Genomic DNA, 14,003 nt, shown 5'->3' with positions numbered 1-14,003 from the left:
GATCCAAAGTTGACATGTAATCCCCATGATCGAGAAGATGGCGGATGCCCTTAAGAGTTACCATGAAAAAAGATTGTTTTCTCAGGTACTTGTTTAACTTCTGCAGGTCTAAAGTGGGTCAACATTCTCCTGTGTTTTTCTTATTAGGAAGAATCTGGAATAGAAACCCATTCCTTTCTGGGAATGAGACACTTTCTCTATGGCTCCCTTCTGTTGCATGGTGCATTCTTCTTGTTGGAGAAGATGTAGATGTGGTAGGGTGGCTCCCCTTGGTGGAGCGTTTGGTGGCCCCTGGGTAAATTCTAAGGTATGGCCGCAGGTGATTAGGTCTAACACTCACCTGCCTGATGTTATCTGTTGCCATTGGTGTAAACATTTTTACATTTTGGCCCAATTGGTTGGTGGGATGGAGACAGTATAATCGGCACTCTTTGGGGCATATTTTCAAGACAATGGCACATCGGTACCGATGCGTCACTTTTCTTGCGTTGCCCATGCCCCACCTAATGACACCATGGTTGCGCCATATTTACAAAATGGCTCACTGTGGCGGTCATTAGGACAATAGCATCAACATTTTTGACGCTATTGTGGCATTTTGCTGCACTAGCATCAAACATTTTGACACTAGTACAGAAAAGCACAAGAAGGCCCATTGATTAAAATGGGTCTGTCATTTTAATGTGTGCTCTGAGCAGGTGTTAATAATTACAGAACAAATGGTGCAGTGAAATATAAATTTCACTGCGCCATTTTTTGGGCCTCCCTGCGTCGGAACACCCCTCTTGCATACATTATGCCTAGTGCAGGCATAATACGGCGCAAGGGTTTAAAAAGTGGCGCAATGCAAGCATTGTGCCACTTTGTAAATACGATGCAGGAGAAAGGCCTCCTTAACGCCACCTTAGCATAAACAAAATGACGCTAAGGCAGCGCAAGGTGATGCTAGGGGCTTGTAAATATGCCCCTTAGACTTTCACTGCTTTGTGCCAGTGTCTCTTCCTTGTGAGACTTGATTCCTTCTCGGAGCTTGTTTTGCGTAAGCTCCTGCTGGTGGTGATCTAAACTGTTGTTTTTGATAGAAAGGCTGATACTGTTGCTGAAAGGGCTGGTATTGTTGGTATTTGTATGCTGATATCTCCCTATATATAGGCAAACAAACCTCTTCCTCTTGCACTTCGAAAATACATCTTTCTTATCTTCAGGGTACCTAAAGATTGTGCGGTATCTCTGTCCGCCTTAATCGCCTGTAAGGCATCATCCGCTTGTTTTCCAAACAATGGCTCTTCATCATATGGCATGTCAAGTATCTAGCTAAGAACTTCCGGCCTGAATGATCTGGCTTTTAACCATCCTTGTCGTCTCAAGACAGCAGCTCCTGCCAACTGTTTAAAATCCTGTTGATTCTAAATCCATGGCGCAGTCTATTATTTCTTAGGAGGTTCTTTCACTTTCTTGAAGGATTTTCTTTCCTTCTCCTCCTACATTGTCAGGCAAGAGATCTATGTATGCACTAATGTCTGACCACATTTTTCTGACGTAACAGCCTCATATGGCTAGTAAATTGGCAACATGAACAGAAGTTGCTGACTTAGTTGAAAAGCGCTTACCAATATTGTCTAGGTGCCTGCCTTCTCTATCCAGCGGTATAGAGATAGGCATCAAAGGATTCTTGGACAAGCGCTGAGCTGCTTGAGTCACCACAGAATCTGGCTTTGGATGACCATCCAGGCATGCAGGTGAGCCTTGTTTTTTCGTCCACCCTTGGTAAAACAGCAGATACTGTCACGGTTTCGGGCGGGTCTGATCAGGACTTTGGTTGGGACACCCCTTGAGGTCACTGAATATCCTAAAGAGGTAGTACACTGGGGCAGAGGAGCAGCTAAAGGCATACACGGAAAGGACAGCTATGGATAGGCACAGGAAACAGGAAAGTGAAAGCAGAGCAACCCTTGTGTGAACAAACAGGAAACAGATTACTAGTGGACAAACACGCTGGGGTTGTACACAGAGTAAGGCGCAGAACCTCCCACAGTGACAGGGAATCTCAATGCCTCTGTGCAGTTTGCTCTTACAGATAGTCACCCTGCCAGCCCCATAGAAAGGAGGCAGCAGAAGTGATTCTGTCTCTGGACCCTAGAGCACAAACAAGGATAGTACTTACATACACAGGACACGCTCTTGTGGGTCCAGCTGGAAACACAGTGGCGATTCCTGAGAAAACAGCAATAGCACACTGTCACTGTTAGGCACGAAATACAACGTATAACACTGGACAAGGATGGGGGCTGGAATTGCCTCCTGGAAACCAGGAGCCAACCCCAGTACACAGGAGGACACGTATACACTGGTGAAGACTGATAGAACACTTACCAGACACAAAGAACCAAGAAGAAACAGAAACAGAAGGGAACAAACAAACAAAGAGGCAGAGGCAAGAACTAGGAACAGGCTCAGGCTGAAGCAAAGGCGGGTCTAGGACTTGAAAACAGGGCGCAAACTTCTGTCTGGGACAGACAGACAGGACTGGGAAACTGAGAACAGGCTCTGGCTGGAACAGGCAAGGACAGGACTGGAATACAGGGAGTAGGAAATGAGCAGTAAACAGGACTGGGAAACAGAGAGAAGGTTCAGGCTGAAACAAGGCAGGAGCAGGGCAGAGAAACAGGGAGCAGGCTTTGGAAGAAACAAACAGGTACAAGGCTAAGAAATAGGGAGCAGACTCTGGCTGGAACAATCAGTAGCAGGGCAGAGAAACAGGAAACAGGATCAGGCTCAGGCTGGAACAGAACAGGACAGGAACAAAACTGGAACACCATCCGACAAGGGGTCTGTAACACAAAGGAATTGAAGTCCGATGCTCGACGGGGAGCTTGAGGAAATGGCTGCTTATAAGCAGTTCCAAGCTGGGCTGCACAGGAGAGGTTTCAGGTGTGTGTGGTTTCGGACACCTGCAAGTCCTGGAGGAGAGGATCCAGTGAAAAGGAGCAACTGGACTTCTCCCATTGAAAACAATGGGAAACAGAATCCGGGTTTTCCTGACTACCAAGCTGTGCATTATGGGATTTGCAGTCCCAATAAGCAAATGTAGTCCTACACAAGTGTACCATGGAGAAAAGAGAAACAAACAGGAGTCAGCAAGGGACTCTAGATAGGTGTTCAAGGTGCTTCCCAGGCTTCTGACAGTCCCCTTACAGCACCCCCTGGAAATGGGACGACCGAGTCGTAACAGATACTGTTACAGGGTTTTTCATTATCTTAATGCCTTCTTCCCTAATAAAATCTATTATCAGAATTGCTCTAACTGTTTTTTTTGTAGACTCTTTAAAGCCATATAAAACACAGTCTGTCTGCTTAATAGTCAAAGGTAACAGAAACCTTATTCCGGCTCTTTCCATGAGATTATGAGAGCCTCCAACGTCATCAGGTGAAGAGTTCACCAGTTGTGGTGCAGGTGGAGGTTGTGCTGGAATTAAAGAACAAGTTACTTACCTTCTGTAACAAATTATTGGTTAGAGACAAATTCTAGTTGCAGATTCCTTATCTTAGAATTTCCCCTAGGCGTCAGTCTGGATCCGGAGATTTTTCTTCGAGCAGTACCCTCGCGTGCCGTTAGGTGGCGTTGGTCGACCCCGTGTCCGTCACTGGTATCGTGTTCGCCGGGCATGATGTTGCGGGTCGTATATAGGCGCCAACCTGGCGTGCTGACATCAGTTTCTTTTCACGACTTTCCATGCCAGAAGCGTGGAGCCATGAAGAACACTGACTCTGGTGCGCCAGAACTAGTATCCTGAAAGGGAAGTCCCTGTCCCTAGAAATCAGTTCGCAGAGCGGGGAGAATGTGTGGGCCGGTAAGGAATCTGCAACTAGATTATTTCTGTACCAGATAATTTGTTACCGAAGGTAAGTAACTTCTTCATCTGATAGAGACTTGTAGTTGCAGATTCCTTAGTTTAGAATAGATATCCAAGCAATACCATCCCCTGAGGTGGGTCTGCGAACCAAGATCATACTACGACATCCTGCAGGACCGAACGGGCAGAGTAACCGTCCCTTCAGACCTGACTGTCCAGGCAGTAGAGTTTAGTAAATGTGTGCACATTGCTGCCTGGCAGATGTCCAAGACTGGAACTCTGTGTGCTAACGCAGTGGTCGCAGTGGTAGAATGAGCATGCAAGCCCTACGGGGGTTGCTTTTTAGTCAATGCATAGCACATTTTATTGCAGAGGACCACTCATCTAGAGATGGTTCTCTTCTGCACTTCCTCATCCGATCATAGGATGGTGGCTTTTTTATTCTTTTATCTGTTGTTCTGCTTAGAAATTGTTTTCATTTCTTAGCACAACTTCTTCACTCTGTGCTTGCTCAAGGCTGTACACGATAATGTTTTTGGTACAAAGCAGAACATCACATTCCCTATTGTTTCATGGAAACATATGTATTCTTATGTTAGGGCAGTATTCTCAGAACATCAGATGTTTTATTATAAAAAAAACTATCTGCCCCATATACGTTAGAGGAAATTCCAGCCACAAGTTGCCATTGCATGCTGTTCGCTTTATTGCAGCTGTCGGCTGAGACTAGACATCTTTTCTACTTTCCTTGTGAGAAGACTTCAAGTAGACCAACATCCCCCTTCGCTACTACCACATTCAGGTATTGGGGATGGTGCCTTCCCAAGGGTCCTGAGGGGCGGATTAGGGCCTAGTGGTGTAGATAGGAATTCTGAAACTTAGCACTGTGACATTATGGTGGAACTTTTCTTATGTTTCACTTTTTTTGTCACCACTCTGCTATTATCATGTTTCATTATCCTAATCATTGCAGTACATGCCTTTTTATCTAGGATGCAGTTGATTCAATAAAATTAATTGAACCAAGTTCTGCTTCTGTTTGTCTTTGCATGTGTGAGACAGATGTAACTGAGAGAAAAGGGTAAGATCTGTTCCACCACAATTTCCCTGAGGGATCACAATGACATGTGCACGGCTGCCACAAATAACCTCTACTCTTTGATACTGGTGAGGTACTGCTAGCTGGCCAGAAGGGTTAGGCTGACAGTTGTCACACGGTGTAGGATTGGACTCAGTTCCCCACAATCCGATGGTGCTGCCGCCCAAATACAGCAGTCTCATTATTATAATGAGAGCCAACATGACAACCTGTCTGACGTATTGGTGTTCCAGCAGGGCAGGTGATGGCAAATCCTGCGGCCAACTGGTCCCTGGTGGGGAAGTAATAGACTAGGAAGATTTGGAGACTGCAACAGATGGCAGGGGTGGACTGGCTAGACCATTGGCTCCCTGATCCATGCGGATGCTGGATCCCACGTCCCCAGTCATGCACAGGCTGAGCAGCATGAGTAGCGCGGTGGCTGGCGGGGAATGGACGTGGCTGGGCACTCCTTATGTAGCCACAAAAGGGGCAAAAAGCAGACTGAGGGAGGCCATAGACCAGGATTCCTGAAAGAGCTTCAGCCCCGAGTCTGCTTTGTCCCTGAAGAGATCAGTGCCATCAAAGGGCATGTCCATCAAAGTAGATTGGACATCCGCTGAAAAGCCAGATGTCCTTAATCAGGCATAGCTCTTCAAGGCCACCGTTAAAGCAACCGATCTGCCCAGGGAGTGGGTTGTATCCAGCCTACATCTGATTGTGAACTTGGCTGATCAGCAACAGCCTGGAAGAGAATGGCCCAGGCCTCCTCCGGGGCCTGTGGCAGCACTTGTGCGACCGTGTCCCATAAAGTATGGGTGTAGCGGGCCAAAAGGCATGCAGTATTCATGGATCGCAATGCCAGGCTGGAGGAAGAAAACAGCTTCTTCCCAAGGCAGTCCAGCCTCTTTGATTTCCTATACAGGGGAGCGAAAGGGAACACACCATGGTACCTTGATGCTTGGATGACCAATCTCTTGAGGATAGACTGCTGGGTCAGGAAAGCTGGGTCGTTAGGCTCAGGCCTATGGTGGCAGGCTATTGTCTTATTAACAGGAGCTCCTGTGCTGGGTTTGGACCAGGTCCCTAGCAGGACATCTATGAGGGCTTCATTGAAGGGCAAAAGGGGTTCTAATGTGGAAGCCCCAGGCTGAAGCACCTCAGTCAGGAGACTGGGCCTGACATCCACCGAAGGCAGCTCAAGGCCCAAGACCTAAGCCCTCTCCGCACCACCATGGAGTAAGAAGCCCCCTCCTCGTAGCCACATTTAGGGGTAGAAAGCATACCAGCATTGGGGGAGGTATCCAGACCGCTGGCTTCACCCAGTTCCTGAACTCAGTCCATAGGGTCACCAAGCAGGAATTCAAAAGGGTCCAGCGACCCTTCCATACTGTCACTGAACTTGTACCTATAGGAATAAGGGTCAGCATCCGATCTAGAGACCAAGGTCCCCGCCGAAGTTGGAATCGGCATTGAGCATCGCCGCTCCGGCTCTGCGTCAGAGTCGGCGATAAGTATAGGATCGACACTGCCCACGCGCCCAGGCAACGTCAGGAGTGTCAACGTCGGAACTGTTGTCGGGGAAGGTCACAATGGTAAACTGATGCCGGTTTGGATCCGGAAGAGGATCTCTGGGTGCCCCTCGGAGCCAGGGCCGAAGTCACCTGCATGGAACTCAAAGGGGCCCCTTCCAACCTGGCAGGACCGGAAGGCTCCCTGACAGGGCCTGACTGCTCAAAGATGAAGTGCATGACCTCATAAAATTCCTTTAATTAGGGAAGGGTGGCTCCGGCTGCCAGAAACTCAGAGAGGTGTGGAGCCGACACAGAAACAGGCTCCAAAGATGGAGGCCTACAGAGAGAACACTCTATCTCCCGTGTCACGCCGCCCGACCGACGTGTCGAAGTTGAAGAACGCATGTGCTTCTTTGACTCCTTCTTGTGCTTACTCAAATGTCCAGATGATTTTGAATGGGACAATAAGGAGTGTAGATGGCTCAGCAAGCAGTCTTGGGACCTTCCTCTCAACCAAGACCGGGAGCGATGCAGAGCCGGATGCCGGGCTGCGAGCAGCTTTGGGGATTGCTCCCTCAAAGCCTTCAGGTTAATGGGTTGGTAGTCGGAGCACGACTTTAGATCGTGGCCGTGTTCGTGCTGCAAGCACCACAGACACACCAGCTGCAGACCCGTCACCAACATTATGCAGTGACAGGACTCGCAGGGCTTGAAGCTGGTCTTCCTTGATGACATCTCGATACACCAGAAGTCAGAAAACTTCGACATAAAGTCAAAAGGCCAGTCAAAAAGGGACTGCAAAGGTAGCTCTCTCAGGATCTGCACGTAAGCTGGCACGGAAAAAAAAAATGATGTCAGCGCGCCGGGTGGTGCCCATATAAGGCCTGCGACATCATATCCGGTGACCACAATGCCCATGATGGACACAGAGGCGACCGACGCCACCTAACGGCACACAAGGGTACTGCGCTAAGAAAAATCTCTGGACCCACACTGATGCCTGGGGGAAATTCTAAGGTAAGAAATGTGCAACTAGAAGTCTCTATCAGATTAATTGTCTCATTCTTTCGGAGTAGATTGGTTGTCTGGGATTTCCCCTTCATTTCTGTCCTCATCTTAGGAGACCACTTCATCTGTAATAGGCATGGCTATATTTGAAGCTAGTGGCCTCCTAGGTGTTAGAGGTGTAGCTACAGGACACAGAGTTCTCAAAGTGGGGATTTGAGGTGGATGCATTTACTGTGATCGCAATGTAGTCTTTGTAGGTTCCTGAAATCTTTTATATAGTGTTGCAAAATGCTCTGGAGGTCTTGTACCAAAGCTAGTGGAGCTTGAACCATGCCTTCTTGGGGTGGAGGTTGACTACAATACTGGAACCTTTCCATATATTATTTAGGTCTTTCTATATATTGTTGCTGTCCTGTGGAATAATAGTCATCATCAATCATCTTCATCCTCTTCTTGGTATGTGACATTTAGCCCCACATGTAAGAAAAAGTGGTGCATCAGAGTTGCGCCACTTTTTTTGCACCCTCCCTACCGGCACCTAACAACACAATGGTTGGGTCGTACAGCTCACCATGGCAGTCATTAGCACAGTATCGTCAACATTTTTGACGCTATTGTGGCGCTTTGCTACACTAGTGTCAAAAATGTTTATAATAGTGCAGCAACGTGCAAGGAGGCCTATAGGTTTCTATGGGAGCATCATTTTAAACCTGCTCTGAGCAGGCATTAAAAATGATGCTAAAAATGGTGCAGTGAAATCTGTTAGATTTCACTGTGCCATTTTTATGACTCCTAGTGCCGGAACGCCCCTTGCATACATTATGCCTGGCGCAGGTATAATGTGGCACAAGGGTTTAAAAAGTGGCACAATGAATGCATTGTGCCACTTTGTAAATATGGCGCAGGGAAAAAGCCACTTTAGCGCCACCTTAGCATAAAAAAAATGAAGCTATGGCGGTGCTAAGGTGGCGATAGGGGCCCTTAAATATGCCCCTTAGTTGTGAAGGACTGGGGACTTCTCCAAATGATCCTTCATCATCAGAATCCTCTTCATCAAGTAAGTTACTTGGCATGAGAGGAGAAACTTTGCTTGGAATGTGTTCTGGTCTCAAAAATTCTGATTTCATTTTGTTCCCTCTTTGGCTGTACATTCAACAATGTTGTTGACGATTCCATAGTAATTTATATCGATTGCAAAGACCCCTTTTCTGCCACTGAGAACGTTGTCAATGGCTTTCTGATCAGTAGTTTCACCATCGTCTACAGTGTCTTTGGCGACAGCCCTTTCGTTGACAGTTTTTGTCTTGACTGTGTCTGCGATGACATTGTTCTTGTCGATAGTGCCATCGTCAATTATGTCATTGTCTTCAACACAGCTGTCGATGTTGCTGTTATTGATGTTGGTGTCAACTTCGTTATTGGTATGGTCAACGACAATGTTGTTGTTGTCAACATTTTAAAGGGTGATTTTGAAGCCAATGCTGACGATTTTGAAGAGGGGTTTTTCCAATGCAACGCCAGGCTCATGGATGGAGTAGTCAGCTCTGATATCACTTTTTTGTGGAGGCTTTTTCCTTTTTCTCTCTGTGAAAGTTCTCTTCTGATGCTCTCTGTCTTGAAGATTCATAAGGAGTCTTTTTAAAGGCCTTTCTTGGTGGCTCTGATGACCTATAACCACGCAACCTTTCCCTTTTTCGTGACCTAACTTCAGAATGTGAGGAATCATCACAATCCTCCTCAGAAACAACAGTTTCCTTATCTTTTTTTATTTCTGGAGCCAAATAAAACACCACCCCTCTGTACCTTTAAGAGTCTTAGAGGAAAGCGTGTGGTAGATTTTACAATCTTTTACCTTGTGGGAAGAGTGCAAGCAATAAATACACTCCTCATGTGGATCTTCTGAATGAAGTCTCTTTTTTCTACAAGTGCCACAAGGTCTGAGAAATCTTTTCTCTGCTGATTCTGACATTGTGTGTAGTCAGCTCTCGGTAGCTGTAGACAGAGTTGTCCTTCCTGGTGACAAATAGCTTTGAATGAGAGAAAGCTGTTGATAGTCTGAGCAGAGCTCCGGGAGACTCCCTTCACCCGACATGAGTAGAAAATCTGAGGTGAGATGAGTCTGTGAGGAGTGTTCAAGAGGTGCTGTCACCTGATTGTTTGGCGTTTTGGTCCTTATAAATGATGTGGATAAGTTAATCAAATTAATGTCTTCTACCCATTATTGGCTATGTGTCCTGTATGGTACTACTTTACAATTTTACCATGGCCCGCTCACTTCAACGGCGGGGAATGATTCAAGCATGTGAATCGATGAAAATTCAATATTGGAGAAAAACAACCTCTGAATAAAGCAGCTATTAACTAAAGATTGGAGGCTTATGCTAGGAAGCATTCACAACTCCAAAGATTCACACTTGAAATTTTAAAAAAACTAATTTGAAAAATATTTTTGGGAGTCAAATTCGAATCACATATTCTTCACTTTTGCACACCAAAGAAGTATAATATCCTGTAGACATTTGGGCTTGGTGGAGTAATATTATTTTTTAGGAGTGTCATTATAAGCAAAAAATAAAACATTTGCTTATTTTATTCATTAGTTGAAGGTTCTAAAGTTGCACTTGCATGTTGGTTTGTGGGCCCAACCAAGTGCGTTTGATACATACGGTCATTTTTGTATTGTACTGAGATCATTAAGATCAAACAACCAGTTGTATGGATTATCACAAATATCATATCCTAAATTTAATTTTAAAAATATAATTCCATGGGTGAATATTTTCTATTATTACACTATAAATAACAGGGCAATATATTTGTAAACCATATTTAGGAAAAATAGGCACCATGTCCAGATAACCATTTTATTTATCCACATATCTGAGATGAAATTCAATGTGCCATGTGGCGTCGAGAGAAAAGTAGCTAACTTGATTCTAGTGACACACATACTGAGACAGCAAGAATCGTTTTTTTCTTTGTTTAGGTGTGCTGCTGAGTGCTGCTTGGAGGCGTATGTATACTTATACATGATGCGTCTGCTAAGGGTGTTTCATGCTTGCTGGATCCACGACTTGACTTGGAAAATTGTGGTAGGTGCCCAGAAGACTGGTTTTAGAGGTGCCATTAGGGGCTGGGGAGTGAGAAAGCAGCTGCAAACTGGCAGGTCTCCTGTCCTGCCAAAGCCATGATTCCCAGGCCCTATTTAGAAGTGGTGAACCATCAGATTGACACAGTGGTTTCCTACAGTAGAGCCAGCTGGCTCTACCGTAGGAAATCTTTGACCGGCAGTGTATCCACCACATGGCCCTCCTGCTTTGTGTCTATTGAAAGGCTAGCTCCACTTACCTAGGGCTTGCCAACATACAGTTTGCATATCTAGCACTGCCATGTGAGTCACAGCGGAACCAGGCTAAAAAATAAAACAATTTCATTGATGCTCATGGAATAAAATGAATGAAGAAAACATACACAGACTAATGCAAGATAGTGCATATGATATTTGTAAATTCCAGATCAGATGAAGTTAATGCAAATGAGAAGTGAAGATAGTCTACTGCTCTCAAGTGGTGGTGCAGAAAAAACAAAATGGAATATTAATCTTCCTAAGACTTTCAAAGGATCAGATGTACTGATCCGCTCCTGAATTCCACACTTGATTCAAGATTTTAAAATGGAAATTAAATGCTTTTCCATATGGATATTGATTAATTCATTTAACGATTCACCATCAAGATTCTGAGCATCCACCTCTTATTTGATCAGGACTCTAATCGACATCTAAGGTCAATACTGAACTTTACTACTCATTGCCTAAACTTCTTCCCATAATTATCAAATCCTGTTCCGTTAATATGAAGTAACAATTAAGAGACCAAAATGTGAACTGGTGAGGAGCAACCTGCTGCAAAAATGTAATAGCACTGTGGAACCATATACAATAAGCAGCCTGAACCAACTGGATCATAACATTTCAGCGCAGCACAAAAGTCCTGTAATAAATTAAAATATAACAGGGCTCCATACAGGGGCACCCTTTGTACTTTCCTTGCTTTCTTCTGAACCACTTGCTTGGAAACATACAGAGGTCGTGGAATTTTCACTGGTAGTGTAAGGTGTCTGGGGGTTCCATTATCTTTATTTGTGGATGGATTATTCATTTTTGATTTGTGTTGTGAAAATCACATTTAGGGATTATCAATATACACTGTAAAATGTCTTTAATTTCATTACATTTTTAGGAAACTTGATCTGTATTGGGACAGGAATGTTCCCTGCATGGTATACGGGTGTGCTCACCTGTCCCGAGTGCATGTGAATCTTTTAGCTTGACTTTCTTTTTTGGCCACACTAACACACTTATGTGCTTATGCTTAGGCCTATATGGTAATGTAATGGTCCACAAATAATTCTGTGACGTGAAGAAGCTCACATTCTGTGGCCACATTTGTCAACATATTGAATGTTGTCATTTCTTGGGTTGTTTGTTTGAAGCAGTGGTGGAAGTGATGTTTTGTAAATCAAACGCCCCAAACAGCCCTTATTTCTCTGTCACACAGGAGTGTGACCAACCATTCGCACTCTGTAAAAAGTTATTATTCAATGTCGCACTCAAACTCTTGCTTTGACATTCAGCATGAGCGCATATGTGCTTTGGCGGCCCATATGTTGCAGCAAGGCTCTGTGTACAATGTTTGTATGTTTGCAGGGTTTTGCATGGCACAAAATGGAGGATGGATACTTCTTCTTCAGGAAACGGAATTGTATTGCTTGCATTCCTGTAGCAAGATGGTGGAGACCCCTAAGGTGAAATGAGGGAGGATGGAGACAGGGCTACCTTTTCAAATTCTGTAAGGAACTTCTTCTAACAGGCTGCTGTTTAGTCTCTCCTAATCACTGACATCTGGTGGATGGTAAAGCATGGGGGCAGTTAACAGATTCTGTTGAAAAAGGTGGAGACGTTTCAATGTAGGACTTGCCCTTTCATCTGTCAATGATTGCTACTTAAGGAAAGCTGGGGAAGAGTTCTCACACTTTATTGTGCTCCTGTTTTGGATTCTCCTGCTTATGGTCATCATCATGTTTACTGGCTATGAGAGCCATCACCTTCTATAAAGGCTTTCTCTGCACTTCAGCACAGTATGACATCTGAAAGGTAACCCCTACAATAAACCGATTTCAGAACCTTAGACAATGGATCAACATCTTCTGTCTGGAAAATGAGTATACAAGTGGACCCAAACCATCCAACTTTTTCCAAGGACCAAGGAATCAAGGGCTCTGCAGGGTACATGAAAAGCTGCAGTGGCATCAAGGCTGGTGTCTATGTGGCAGCCAGTCTCGCAGAAGTAAGTGACTTCACCTGAATTCTGTCCAGCTTGCTGGAGAAGTCAGTCTGCCTAGGGCCTAGAAGCCTACCTGCCACCTCAGACAAGAAAGGAAAGTACCAGGCCCTGCAGAAGGATAAGCCCAGCATGTTCCTAGAAGAAGATGACTACCAAGTGAGAGCATTGCTGTGAATGACCTGTGTTGTGAGAGGGGTCTTCTAGTCTATAAAACTGTGGTTCTTGTGCTAAACTGATTAAAGAAACATTACGCCAAGCAATAAAGTGGTGATCTGCTCAGCCCAAAGGACTGATGCTTTCAACATGTGGCTTAATATCTGAAGAGAGAGATCTGCCCTGGCCCGGAGGTCATAATTGCCAAAGCAGAGCACCTGCCAGACATGCCTGGGATGCAACTGTGAAGCTGAGTGTCCACCAATTTGACCTGTGGAACTGATATTTTCTGAATTCTGAGTGAGAGGAGCGAGACTGTCACTGCATTCAAGCAACACCAAAGAAGCGAACATATGCACTATCCAGTGCCAGCTGTGCCACATCTCTAATGAGCAGGCAATGCCTGGCCCAGCCTCCAAAGACTAAAAGACTGTAATTGGAATGTACAAAGATGAGCCTGCAGTAGGAAGTTGTCCTTACCAGTGAGACTGAGAACTGTTTGAACTGGCCTTCAAGATGCCGATTCAGCAACAGTTTAGTAATCTTGCACCTGTTCCTAATCTGGGAGAGACTGTTTAATCATGTGGTAGTACACCTGTCTAATTGTGTAGCATTCTGTTTTCTTGGAATATTAAAGAACTTCACTAAAGAGACAAGCACTGGGCTGGACAGTAATTTATTATGTTTATTGTTTGACTGTTTCAGTTCTGGGTCTCTACTCCTTCCACTGCCTTCCTGAGAGACCTATGACTGCTTGCTTTTATGAGACTCAAGGTTTGAAAGTGTGTACTTCGCCCAGTTTGCAGAGCCAAAGTAAGATGGACCCTAGGACACCATTGGCCAACAACCCCAAACACCACAGTTGTTGGCCAGTGTCCTGTATGTCCTGTGGTTTCCCGAACAATCTTATATTCAGCAATGCCAGTTTGGGGGGGACAAAAAGGGCATTAACACAGATTGGGCTGTGCATTCTACTGATGTTTAATAACATCTTTTGAGTTCTTCATTGATCATTTCCCTGGGCAGTAGTGATCAAAGTAGGTTCATGCAA

General features: G+C 45.1%; 1 protein-coding gene across 2 annotated transcripts in view; it reads right to left on the bottom strand.

Annotated features, from left to right (window-relative positions):
• Positions 1-14,003, bottom strand: part of LOC138301837 (cilia- and flagella-associated protein 337-like) — a 455,621-nt gene that overhangs the window by 151,799 nt on the left and 289,819 nt on the right. The window lies entirely within an intron of this gene.

This window comes from Pleurodeles waltl, chromosome 1_2, assembly GCF_031143425.1.
Source record: "Pleurodeles waltl isolate 20211129_DDA chromosome 1_2, aPleWal1.hap1.20221129, whole genome shotgun sequence".
Taxonomy (NCBI): Eukaryota; Metazoa; Chordata; class Amphibia; order Caudata; family Salamandridae; genus Pleurodeles; species Pleurodeles waltl.
Note: the sequence above shows the minus strand (reverse complement) of the source record. Positions and strands in the feature narration are given on the sequence as shown.